A 12,886-nucleotide genomic window follows, 5' to 3' on the forward strand; every position below is an offset into this window, starting at 1 on the left:
CTCGGTGCACGGGGCTGGCAGCCCCCGCGGCGATGCCGGGCACCAAAGCCAGCGGAGGCTTTGGCATCCCTCATGTCCCTGGCAAGCACAGCCAGTGCCACCCACACCGAGCAAAGCAATTATAGCTCTAAATTCAGTGGTATCAGGAACTGGTTGATTTAGGTTTATTATAACCCCCCGAGCACCTCCCTGCTGAGCCGGGGTGAAAGGGCCGAGCCCAGCGGGTCCGACCCAGCCGGCGCGGATGCTCGCCCTCCTCTGCTCTCCTGTGCGGGTGGTGGGAACCTGCCTGAGTCATCCCAAAGCAGATGTCACGCTTAATGTGGAAGAAATTGCATGAAGCTTTTCCCTCGCCGGGGGAGCTTTCTCTGTCATTCAGCAGCTCTTTCCCTCACCCTGGGCAGAGCCACGGGGAAAAAAGACCACACGAAATGGCTGGAAAGGGAGTTGGGTTCAGCTGTGAGAACACGACATGGTGCTCCCACCACATTTCCCAGGCCCAAACCTGTTTCAGGGCTGGGTTTATCCCCACGGATAACGGTTGCCCTGCCTTTCCCACGGGCGGGCTGCGGGGAGCTCATCCCTCCTGCTCCAGGCTTCATCACCCACTGCAGTAACGAGCTACGTATCCCGTTACTGCCTCGCGATCCAAGTGGAAATGAGAACTCACTGCACAAATAAAAAAACCCACATACAGGATGTCAAACAGACTGCTCGCTTTCCCCGTTTCGCTGATTTGATACAATCATGGCAAAAACAGTCCCAACCTTGTGCAACTCAGGGCTTATAAATAGCAACGCGGCACGGGAACCCAGCAGGGCTCCACACAGCCGTGTCGGCGCTGGGACCACGCTGCCGAAACCCGCCGCCGTCCCGAGGCTGCAAATGGTGCTGCTGGTTGCAGGAGGCACCGTGTCCCACCGCATCCCACCACATCCCACCACATCCCACCGCTGGGACGGGGCCAGCCCGGCCAGGGCATTCCTGCACCCATGCCAGGCTGCAAGGCTTGCGCCCAGAGCTGCTGTTTGAGCCCCAAACCACCCTCCCGGTACCACCGCCCACAGCACTCCTGGCACCTTCCCCACCTCTGACTCCAATTTTGCAGCATTTTTCCCCACTGTCAGGTACTTGGGCCACGCTCAGAAACACGAGTGGCACATGCAGGAGAGCAATGCCCACCCATGGGCTGGGGTACTGCTCCAGCACTGCCCCTTCTCACCCCCCTACACCTGAAAAACACCCTTTGCAAAGCCAGGATGTTGCAACAGGTTGGAAACACTCCCAGCACACAGCTCTGATGCCAGCAGACCCTGCCCCATCCACACCCCCACCCATCGGCTGCCACCCATCCGCCTCCATCATAAAAGGGGCTGAGAAGCTGTCGCGGGGGCAGGATGACAGCTCACCCCCAGGGAGAGCTGCTGAGCCGGGGGACTGATGGACGTGCCCATGCTGGGCAATTTATTGGTGGTTTCTGATTTGCGCAGGAGCTGTCAAGGGCCACCAACAGCTCCAGGCGTGGGGATGAGGGGTTGCTGGGCACCGGCACTTTGTTTTAGTTTTAAACCCCAGCCCAGGGCATCCTTTCTAGAATTATCAAGTCACTTGTTCCCTGCCTTTGAGCCCCCCAGTGGGTGACAAGACAGGACATCACCGAGCCAGCAATTTATGAGCAGAGGTGGCTCTTGGCATCACATCCCAGCTGAGGTCCCTTTCAGGCATGGGGAGCACCGATGCTTGGGATGGACGGATCCAGCAGCACCCCGGGGTCTGTCTGTCCTCACCAGGAACCACTTTCGGTCCCCAAGACAGCAAGGAAAATTTGGGATGAGCAGCTGCTTGTTGCTCAGCAGGAACCATCAACCAGCCTCACCCCTTTCCCACGGGAGGCCCTGCCTCTGCCCAGAGCCGTGGGAGGGGGTGAGAACAAGAGTTTCCTACATCTTTCCACCAAAAAAAAATTATTTGGAGTCATAAAACCCAAGGGGGAATAACAATTCCCTTTGCAAAGGGAGAGACAAGGAGCAGCACCAGGCTCTGGCACACAGCGCTTCATCCCCTGGGGCTCAGGGCACTCAATCAGCGTCAGTGGGAATTAGGGGACACTGCAGCTGAGGTGAAAAGCAGGAGGTGAAACGTCCTGAGCATCACAGGGCACCCTGCCTGGGGCTCCCTGCCTGCAGCCACACACTCATCCCCCACCCAGGGGTGCGGGTGACCCAGCCCCGCTCACACGACATCAGCCAAGGAAGCAATTACTCTGGTAACGAGCACGTCTCATCTCATCTGTCTCCCCTGCCAGGGCAGAGCTAAAGGCTTTGGTGCGTCCACGCTGGGCATCTGCACAGCTTCAGTCTGCATTTCTCTCTCCCACAGCTTGATTCCTTACAAAACCATGGCACTGGTTCTGTGATTCTGTGACTGGTTTGGGTTTTGCTTTTTCCCCCATGTGCCAGAGATGCGCTTCATCCATCGCATAATTAAATCTTCCTTTGGCATCCACCCCCACCCGCTTTTGCCCAGCACAGCATCTTCGTTACCCCATCACAGCATCTTCATCCACCCCATCACAGGATCTTCATCACCCCAGCGTCCTGGAGCCACCTCGCAGCCCAAAACCACACCACGAGAGCGGGGCATTTCTGTTTGCTCAGAGCAGCTGATGAAATAAAATTCCTTTTATTTGTCTTCTCAAAATTATTTTTATTTCCCGTCACTGGAGGGCGTTTCCCCGGAGGGTCTCTAGTTCACTTGCTGTAAACCCCGTGCCTCTCAGCGATGCTGAGACACCTCTGAGCTTTGAAAGACTCTGCTCCCCGCCCCAGGAGACTGCCCCACCGCTCATTGGAGCCCGTTTGTCATTTAAATTCTCTCTCATGCTTCTAATTTCTGGAAATTTAATGGCACTCTGGTAAGGACACAGCTGATCCACCCTTAATAAATCCCAAATTGCAGGAGATGCTTCAGGATAAACCTTCAGCCAAGGAGACTCATGAGCTCCCGGACAGGCGTGTGGACAGGGACAAGGGTAGGTCTTCATCGTGCCCATCTGCAGGATGAAGCTTTAGTTTAAAAAGACAAATATCTTAATGTGACCCTTTTTTTTAAAAGAGGTTCCTTTAATTCCCTCCTCCGTGTTCCCATTTTTTTTTCAGCATGAGTGAAATTAAGAAACTCCGTGAGTAAAAGCCCTTGCAGAAAGAAAATCCCTGTGCCAGGGAACGGGGCTGGTTCTGGCTGGATTTTATTAATAAAGGAGAAAATGAGGTTATTTTCTTTCCCACCAAGGAAAGAGAGGCAGCAGGTGCTGGTGGGTCGTTCATCCCATCCGCCGGCCGTACGGAGGCAGCGGGAACCACGAAACGAGGCCGTCGAGTAAGGGATTAAAACAACCATTTCGGTTCCTTTCTGAGAAGGACGTGCCTCCATCAGTTAATTTGAATTCCCCGCAGGATCCTCTCCGTGTGTTTTGTTGTACAAGATTAATGGTGAATATAAAATTATATTTGTTACCTTGGGACATCACTATAAATCTGGAAAAAGCCCCAACGAGCGCCTTTGCATAAATATTCAGAGTGAGTGTACGACCCAATCCTTTGGGATTCACACTCACAAACGGGTTTCCCCGGGGCCCTTTACATGTCGGTGAGGCGTAACAAACTCTTTCACTCTCTCCTCCTCCTGGAAGGTGGTTTGGAAACATGAGGGCCAGAAAGTTGAATTTCCAAGCGTGCTGCTGCTCCTCCATTTCATTTTATCCGATTTTAAGGATTTTTCTCCCCCAGCTGTTTGGCAGAGGCGGGAGGCAATGGCTGTACAGCTCGCTATGGGCAGAGCAAGCTGGCACACGGGGGATGCTGGGCGTGTGCGTGGGCTTTTATTATCCTTAAAACAGGTTTGTGGCCACACAGCTTTGACATCAGCACAGGTCTTCCCTGCTCAGCACCCCCAATTTACCCCAAAATTGTTAATTTTGCCAGAACTGAGTGTTTTCTCCAGGCACTGCATCACCCTGAAACCCTTTCCTGCAGAAAATGTGTCATTCGTCTCTTTTTCTCCCACTTAGGGTGTTTTTTTTAAATGTGACATCTTTTGTGGGAAACCACTTCAGGTCAGGGCTGCTTGTGTCTGCATCTCAGAAGAAAAAAAACCCCACAAGCTCTAGGTTTGGAAAACAGGAAGAATCAGGCATTTGTGATCGTGCAAAGCTCAGCCACCTCCTCCAGACTTCGGTGGGTGCAAGAACGAGGCTTGGTGTCAGCACCCCTGCCCTCTCCTCAGGTCCCTGCATTCTCCCTTTGGTGGCCCAGTGGCCACCAACCCCTGGCCATGGGGTAATTTAGGATGGAGAGGGGTTAAACGCAGCCCTTACCAGGGCTCCGGGTTTGGATGCTGAGCATCCCACTGGGGAGATGGAGGATCTGATGGGTCTTTAATGCCTTGTGTTGACCACGAAACTGCTGGAGCTTCATACAGGCTCATCTTTCCTGCTACACTTCAGCATCACCTGAAAAATCTGCAAGTTGGGCTTTTCCCACAGCCGGTGTCCCATGCGCAGGGACTGCAGCGGCCAGATATAACATACAGATAGAGGCGAGTATTCCTGTAATCCCACGGCAAAAATAGAAGCATCGATGTGGCACGGCTGATAAACCCCTCAGGAAATACACAATTATTTAAGGCACCGGCTGGATTTGTCTTAATAACAGCAAAGGGCTTCAACTTCCCAAACACCGATAAGAAAACCTTCTTTATGGAGTGTTTTTTTTAATAAATAAAACCAGCTTTCTTTGCAATTAATTTCTGGGCAATCGCCGCTTCACGGAGCAAGGCTTTGCAGAGACAAGTGTTTTGGAGGTTGGTTGGTGCCAAGGGCCTCGTCCCACTTCCCATCGCTGGCAGCCGGTGGGGACGGGCGCGGGGGCTGCGGGGCGCCGGGCTGGGAAGCAGAACTGCCGCTGCTTCCTTGCAGTAAGGCTCAGCATCCCTGCCAGGTCCTGGCCGCTCCGGCTGTCAGCTCCGAGCAAGAGATGCCATTTTCGGTCTAGTTTTGGCTGGGGGGGTGGCCTTGGTGCAGGTCCCCAGAGCTGTGCTTCCCCTCACACCGTTAAAAATAACAGCAAAATATGTTTTATTCCCGAGCCCGTGCCAGTGGGGGGATATTTCTGGAGTGATGAGAGAGTCACTCAGCGGTGCCAGGGGAGCCGTGGGGATACCTGAGCCCTCACCGGCGTCCCCCCACAGCTTATTCACATGGCCAGGTGTGGCTCGAGCATCCTGATGTCCAAAGCTCAGCGCTGCACTGGATGCAATCCTCCCCTGGGACTGGCACAATGCAGCCTCCTCCCAAAATGCACCCATTATCTGAGAATTATTTTAAAAAATAAATAAATTTTGGGATATATCAAAAGGGATTAATTAGCGCTGTTGATGGAAGCCAGATCCCAAAAGGGAGCACGGGGAGGGAAAGCCGCGCCGCAGAGCTGCACGCAAATGTTCTGTGTCACATTATACAGAATTAATGCTTCAGCTTGTCTGCGCAGATGAAAAGGCTTTAACCTAAAGAATCAATTAAGTTTCTTCGCAGACAGCCTAATCTAACCCGGGGGGGACTTTGGGGGGAGCAGAGCCCCTCGCCTCTCTCAATGGCAGCTGTAAATCCCTGCCTTGTTACGGCTCCGATCTGCAAAGCGCCGGGAGCCGTTTGCCGCAGCTCCAGCCAGGTGCGGAGTCAACTCCATCCAGGTGGAAACCACAGCCTAGACATCAAATCCATCATCTATCACCAAGGAGATTTAAGGTGAGAAAGAGGTGAAACATGTGGCCACTGTCACCTTTGCCAGCTCTGGCTGTCAGTGTCCTTTTCTGGCCGGAGCACTCCGGTGTTGCCTGTCTGTCTGTCCATCTGTCCAGACCGCTCCAACATCATCCGTCCATCTGGACCGCTCTGAACCTTCTAAGACTCACCCTTCTGGCCGTGCACCCAATGCTTCCTGTCCATCCGTCCATCCATCCATCCATCCATCCATCCATCCATCCATCCATCCCGACCATTCCAAGCCTGATCCATCACTGCCCATCCATCCGTCTGTCTGTAAGACAGGACAGAGCAACACAAGCAGACCGGAGCCCCCTTCCCTGCATCCCAGAGGCTCGTGTCCCTGTTTACAGCCTGGCTGGAAAACACCGCCCTTCCCCTTCTGACTCAGGGTGATGGTTTGAAACATTTTTTATGACAGCAGAGGGCTGCATCCTGAGCTGAAAAAACACCTTCAGGATTATCCCGACCAGGCTGATCCCGCAGCGCCTGTAAACCTGGCACAGGAATGAGAGGCAAGAGCATCCCTGCAGCTGAGGCACCCCAGGGCAAGGGACAGGGCAGCCACAGGCAGCAGGACACCCTGGCACACACAGCACATGCTGGCAGAGCAGCGGCGAATAATGAATAATGTATTTTTAATTAGGGGAAAAGAATAATTTCAGCTTTGTTCTCAGATGCGCAGTTCATCCGGAGCGTGGCATCACCCCGGGAGCTGGGAGGGTGCCTGGGATGCACCTCCTGGCCGAGGCTGGGTCAGGACCAGCCCCGGGGCCGAGTGGGGGGCTGGAGGGGTGGGAGGGTGGGGAGCAGCTGGCAGCCCCCCAGGAGCGGCACCGAAATGAGTCACCTCTGCTGCTCGCAGTGACTTAACACCCGCCAGCCAGCGATTGCCTCTGGGTGGGATGTGCTGCACGGTGGTTTTTTGGGGCACAGGCTCATGGTGGCTCCCAGGGAACGTGGAGGTGATGGCTGGCTTTGCACACACACACGTGTGATGAGCTAAGGAGGTCTCAGCTCAAACCCACGAGTCTTGCACCCTTACGAGTCTTGCAGCGGGTGGCAGAGAGATGGGGACATGCCCTCATCCCAACGGTGATGCTTCTTCAAGGCGGGTTTGCCTGCCCGGTGACAGCCCCCCCCAGGCCATGATGGGGCTGTGTGACCTGCGGGTGGGCAAATGTGAGTTTTTGAGGGTTAAAGAGGGTGTAAAGCGGGCGGCCAGCACACCCACCCCTGCCCGTCCACTGCCACAGACAACGCATGCTCTCGCCAGCAACAGCCGGGCTAAACACGCATCAAGCCTGTGCTGTGATGACAAGGGGATGTCATAAAAAACATTCGTAAATGAGCAACTTGCTCAGATACTGAGGAGTTTATGGCTGAGCTAATGGATGTACCAGTTCCTAACCGCACTGGTGACACACTGGTGACTCTCTGGGCTCACCATCCCTCACTGGAAGGAGCTCAGCATCATTTCATCCAACCCCACGAGGGATTTCTCTCCATGTAAGAGACCAATATGAAGGCAAAAGAACCCAGCTTTGACTTTAATAGAAGCAAAAAAAACCACCCTCTGCTAATTTTGTCTCTGAGGCAGGCTATTATTAACATGTCATTATTCTTCAGAAAATTTTGATCCTGCCCAGCCCAAGACACATAAAGTCTCTATAAACTCCAGCGCGTGATTTATACCCTGGCATCAGGGGACCCGAGTGAAGTAATTCAGTCCTGTCACTTTTTGTTTCTATTTAAAGGCGTGCCGCAATTAATGTTTACCCGCCGCCAGACCTGCAGTCAAAGTGGCATCTGCCAGGTGGGAAAATCACCATTTTCATTTGACAGAGATTAATTCATCATAAACTCATCCCCCGTCACGGGCAGGGACCAAGTCTGGGAGCCCCCAGCAGCGATGCAGGCAGGGATGGGCAGCTCTGGCAGCACCTTCCACAGACTCTCCCCACAGGGAAGTGACATTTTCAGGTCTTTTCTCCCCAATTTCTGTCTGCATAGGGCCCCAGCAGCTGAGCAGCAGCAGCAGCATGTGAGTGCAGGCGTGGGGTGGGCGATGTCGGGATCGCTGCTGCCTTCTTGCTGCCTCCTGCAAATTAAATTGGCCACTGGGATAATTTAAAAGCTGGGGGCTTGGGCTTCCTTCATGTTCAGCTCAAACCTACGTCCCAGCTGGGGCCTGAAATGCCCCCGATGAGGTTTTGAAGTCGCTGGCTCCTGCATGCCCGTGTTGGTCCCTGAAGCCCCAGACCCTGACGCTGGAGCCAGAGGCTCGGCGCGATTCCTCTCAGTCCCAACCGGCAAACCAACAGCTCGAGGCTCCCCACACCAAGAGAAACCCATCCCTCCTCCGAGGAGACTGCTCCTGGACAGACAGACAGCTGGCGAGAGGCCGGGTCCCCCCACTGCCCTGGGATGCTGCGGACCCCGCTGGCACCAGGGCTGCCCCAACCCTGCCCCACTCCCTCGGTGTAAATCCGGAGCAGTTCTGCTGGGCTCCCGCCACAGACTTCTGCTCTCAAATCTGTGTGCACTAAAGGAGGAGCAAGGGAAAATGCTGCCCGGGGAGCAGCAGGACAATCATTTCTCATGTTTTATCCCCTGCAGAAGCAATATTTTCTGTCTTCGGTTTTTTATTCCCAAGCAGAAGCTATTTCCCACCCTGTCAAACCCCTGGGCCCAGCCGGGAGAGCTGCCCTCATCCACCCGCTGTCAAATCCTCACTTTAATTACATGCCCTGCCAGAGGTCTTCTGCAGTTATCCAGCTTTAATTTTCCACAACCACGTGTCCTCCAGAGCCTGGGAATCTCCCGGCTGGCAGCTCAGCGCTGGTGAAGGGCCGCTCGCTGTGTCCTGCTCACACCTTTGCAGCTGGGCAGAAAATTAGCAAAGGGCTGATGTCGGGAGCTGGGCTCTTGGGATGTTTCCCCCATCCCACATTAGAGCCGGCAGAGGTTTCTGCCCGTGGCTGCAGGGTTGGAAGCGTGGTGTTTGCACCGGGCAACCTGCTCGCTCTTAATTAATCTGCAGATGCATCTGCATCACGACTTTTATCCAGGATGTGCGGGATGAGGCGCAATTTCCCGCTGCATGGTAGGAGCCCATGGAAAACAAACTGCTCCGGCCACGTTGGGGATTGGGAGAGAAAACACCGAGCGCCGGTGCCAGCCCCAGCTTTTTGAGGGATTTTTTCCTCTCCTCCTCTGTAGGGAGGGACCCCCGGCTTCCCACCACCTCGCTCACATCCCGCGGCGGAGGCAGAGCTGATCCAACAATCCTGAGCTCCCCCCCCCAAATAGCACAGCTTGGGAAATGCAACGCCAACCCCTGGGTTTGCCTGCAAAGAGACTGGAGTGGGAAAAAGCAGGAGAGAAAAATGGGGGATCAGGGGAGATGCTGGGCTGGCAGGAGCAGAGCAGAGCTGGGCAAGGCACTGGCGGCAGCCCCAGCCCGGCGCGGGGCTCCCACTGGCCCCCCGCTTGCCCCCCGCTCACCCCAGCCCCAGCGTGGCAGTGGGGCCAGGCAGCCAGGCACTTCTATAATTTATTAGGGCCTTGGAAGCGCGCCAGGAAGGCCAATCAAGTGGTGCGGATTTGCATATTAATGAAATCTCATAAATAATACATACCGCACCAAACAGAACTGGTGATAGCTGCTGGAACACCAGCAGCATAAACTGTCTATTTAAATCACTTCAATTTTGCTTTTTTTTTTTTTTACCTTGGAAGAAAGGGCTCTAACCTGAGCCCTCTGAGTAACAGGTATTAAACTGCAGCGGCAAATAACACATGAGCTGCATTTACTGTCTCCATTATCAGCTGGGGCAGAAAATGGGAACCCCATATAGAACTCTACTTCTTGGGTTCACAACTGCCTAAAAATATGGTTTGTGGGGGATGCATGGTCAGAGAAAGGGCACGTGCTGCCAGCCTGCCAAGTCAGCACCGGCACGGCCCCACCTGTGGGGCCCAAAGAACACGGGGAGCCCAGGTGGATGGGTGTCCCTGCACCCATCATCCCAGCCTGTGCACAGCGGGTGCTGGGCTGGGCGACCTTGCTGCGGATATATTGAGCTGATATTAAAAAAGAATAAATATATATATAAAAAAATAAAATATATATAAATGGCTGGAAGTTTAGTTTAAAAATGTCATTATAGGCAAGGCAGAGGCCAGCGTGGCTCCCTCTGACACTGCCACTTAGAGAAAATGCCTTTTCCAGCCCCGGACGCGGTGGCCTTGGGCATCTCGCGGAGACACTGCTCCCCGGGGGGCAGGAGGTTTATGAGCCACCCTCCCCACACGATACCGCGCTCCGGAGCCCTCGTCACAAGTTGTAATTATCTCCCAAGTGTTTTTCCTTGCAGAGCTGCTGTTTATTTGCTGTGGCTGGTAGTCCCCGATGGGGAGAAATACTATTCCCCAGCCTAAAAGTGTCCTCCCTGCAGCACCAAGTGAAGCAGCACCTGAAATTTCAGCTGGAGCAGGTGACTTTGTGGTGGCTCTGTCCTCATGGGGGCAGCGGGGTGGGTCATGGTCAGGGGGGAGGGTACCAGCCCCCCAGCATCGCTACCAGCCCCGTCGTATAAACGTATGGAGCAATTACGGAGAAACAAGGGATGGGGGGGTGAGACATCATCCTATCCGAACCTCTACAGCCATGCTTGCAGCACCTCCAGAGACCATCTCCAAGAGCAGCCCAGGCCTAATTTTCATCTCACAGGGAACAAAGCATCAGCAGATTAAAGACCCTGCTCCTGGTCCCAGTTGGGCTGCGGCGCTGTCGAAAGCACCTGCATCGCACCTCCACAGCAGGGCCGGTGCTGAGACTGCTGCAGATCTGCCAGTGGAGCTCATGGACCTGAAAAGATGAGGAACAGCAGCAAGACCGGGGCTCTCTGCCTTCAAAAAGCAAAACCAAACCTCCCTGCTGCCCCAGGAGACCAAACAGCCCCAGCGAGGCTCCTCCGGGACGGACCACGCAGCCCGAAGGGTCTGTGCTGGGTACCCCCGGCACCCTTGGTGGGGTTTGGGGGTTAAAACTGCACCCCAGAGCATGTGGGGTGGGGTGAGAGGAGCCGGCCTGAACTGGGCTGTGGGTCCCACATGTCACCGCTGCACCCAGTCACCCTGGGACTGTGGGGACAAGCAACTGGCCGTGTCAGTGAACTTGAGGCCAGCAAAGGGCGGCAGCCTGGCGATGTCTGGTCTGGCTCTCAAATGCATGGGGAAGGAGGAGGATCTGGCCCTGTGTCCCCCTGCATGGGGGAACATCCCCTGTCACGGGGAGCACACCTTTCTATTGATAAGCAGTTATTTTAATTACCCCTCACCTCGCCAGACAGCCCTGGCATCGCCAGTGGGGATGGATACAGCGCTCTCCCGAAGGATGCGGCATGACGTGCCACGGCTGCGGTGTCGTTCTCATCCCCTGACACCAAAAAGGCTCCCAACGCCACTGAGGCAGCTGCCCCGGCACCACACCAGCAGGCAACAGTGGCTCAGCAAAGGGGCCTGGCAAGGTGCTGGCTACATCTGCCCCGGGCTGGCCCAAAATGGCAAGAAATCCTCAGCAAATTGCTGCCAGAGTTTTAGAAATAGGCCACATCAAAGGGCTGCAAAAGTATTTTGAAATAACCAGCCCCGGGGTGTGGGATGCAGAGGCAGCAGCGGGGATGCTGCCGAGCGGGAGCCGGGCTGGGGACTGTCCCCCCCGTGCAAGCCACATCGACACTGATGGAGGAACCAGCTTCGCTGAGTGCAGGAACTTCAGTATTTGCAGCCTGGTGCATTTTTAGATTTTCCTTTAAACAGCACCAAAACCATCCCACCCTCCCCCTGTCCTTGTGGAGGTGACAGTTTCCTTCTCCCACGGATGGCTTCACTATTAATTACGGACCTTAATAAATGAATCTGCCATGAGCATCACTTCCCTCCTGCCCCAGCTTCCCCGCGGCCAGCGCAGGGGCTGAGCCAGGCTCCTTCCCTATGGCTCTGAGCACCTCGGCCCTGGATTTGGTGGGAGAAGAGCTGAGCTGAGTAAATCGGATCCCTTGCAAAGCTGGAGGGATCATCCACCTGCCCCCAGGCTTTGCTGGAGGGGCCAGCAGTTTAATTCTCCTTAAATTAATTAGGTTTGGCTCTGCTTTATGTCCCATGATATAGAGACATAATGAAATTTTTAAAATGGAGTAATTTTACACCAAAAGGTTATTAATACTCCAGCACTCACTAGGAAAAGAAAGTGAAATGATCAGGCATGGGCTGCTCTGGTTTTGGGTGGATTTCAGAGCTTTTCAGACTCCTGAGCCCTCGTGTCTTCCCTGTCCGAGAGCCACGAGGCGGCGGGGACAGCCCAAGCCCAGCAGCAAGGGAAGGTCACTTCTTCTTGTCCATGTACTTTATTAATCTCCAGCTCCCTCAGAAATCGCCCAAGCATGCCCACACAATAAAAAAAAAAATAAAAGAAAATTTAATAAGATTTCAAATTGCCTTCTCCTGAATTCAAATTGCTTCATATATTATGTTCATGATAACTCCCGCACTTCCCATTTTCCTCCAGTCTTTTCTTCATATAAGACAAGTTCTTGTGCTAATGAATTCCTGATCTTTATTTACTAAATGTTGCAGAGGAAATCCTCATTATTTGTGCCTCGGTCGGGCTGGAGCAGACACAGAAGGTCCCCGCCGCAGCGCATGGCCCGATGGAGTATGAAGCTCACGTACAGCTGCTCCATACGCTGCCGCCGAGAAGGATCCAGTAATTGAAAAGACCTTATAAATCAATAGAGCTAAATTGAAAACTCAGGCAGGACTCCACATAATTCACCCGCTCTTCTGTTAAGACTTCTCTTTACTTTTTCGGGAAAAAAAAAAAAAGGTTGGTAAAGGGGAACCTGGGGTATCCCAGCTCGATGCTGCTTCCCCGACACATCTGGCCGGGGAGATGTTCTGTGAGCAATTAATCCCATGTGGGGATCATCTGAATGTCAGGAGACCTCTGATTTATCCCCATCATTTAAGCAGAGGAAGAAATTCCAGCCATGGGGCTGA

This window comes from Strix uralensis, chromosome 17, assembly GCF_047716275.1.
Source record: "Strix uralensis isolate ZFMK-TIS-50842 chromosome 17, bStrUra1, whole genome shotgun sequence".
NCBI lineage: Eukaryota > Metazoa > Chordata > Aves > Strigiformes > Strigidae > Strix > Strix uralensis.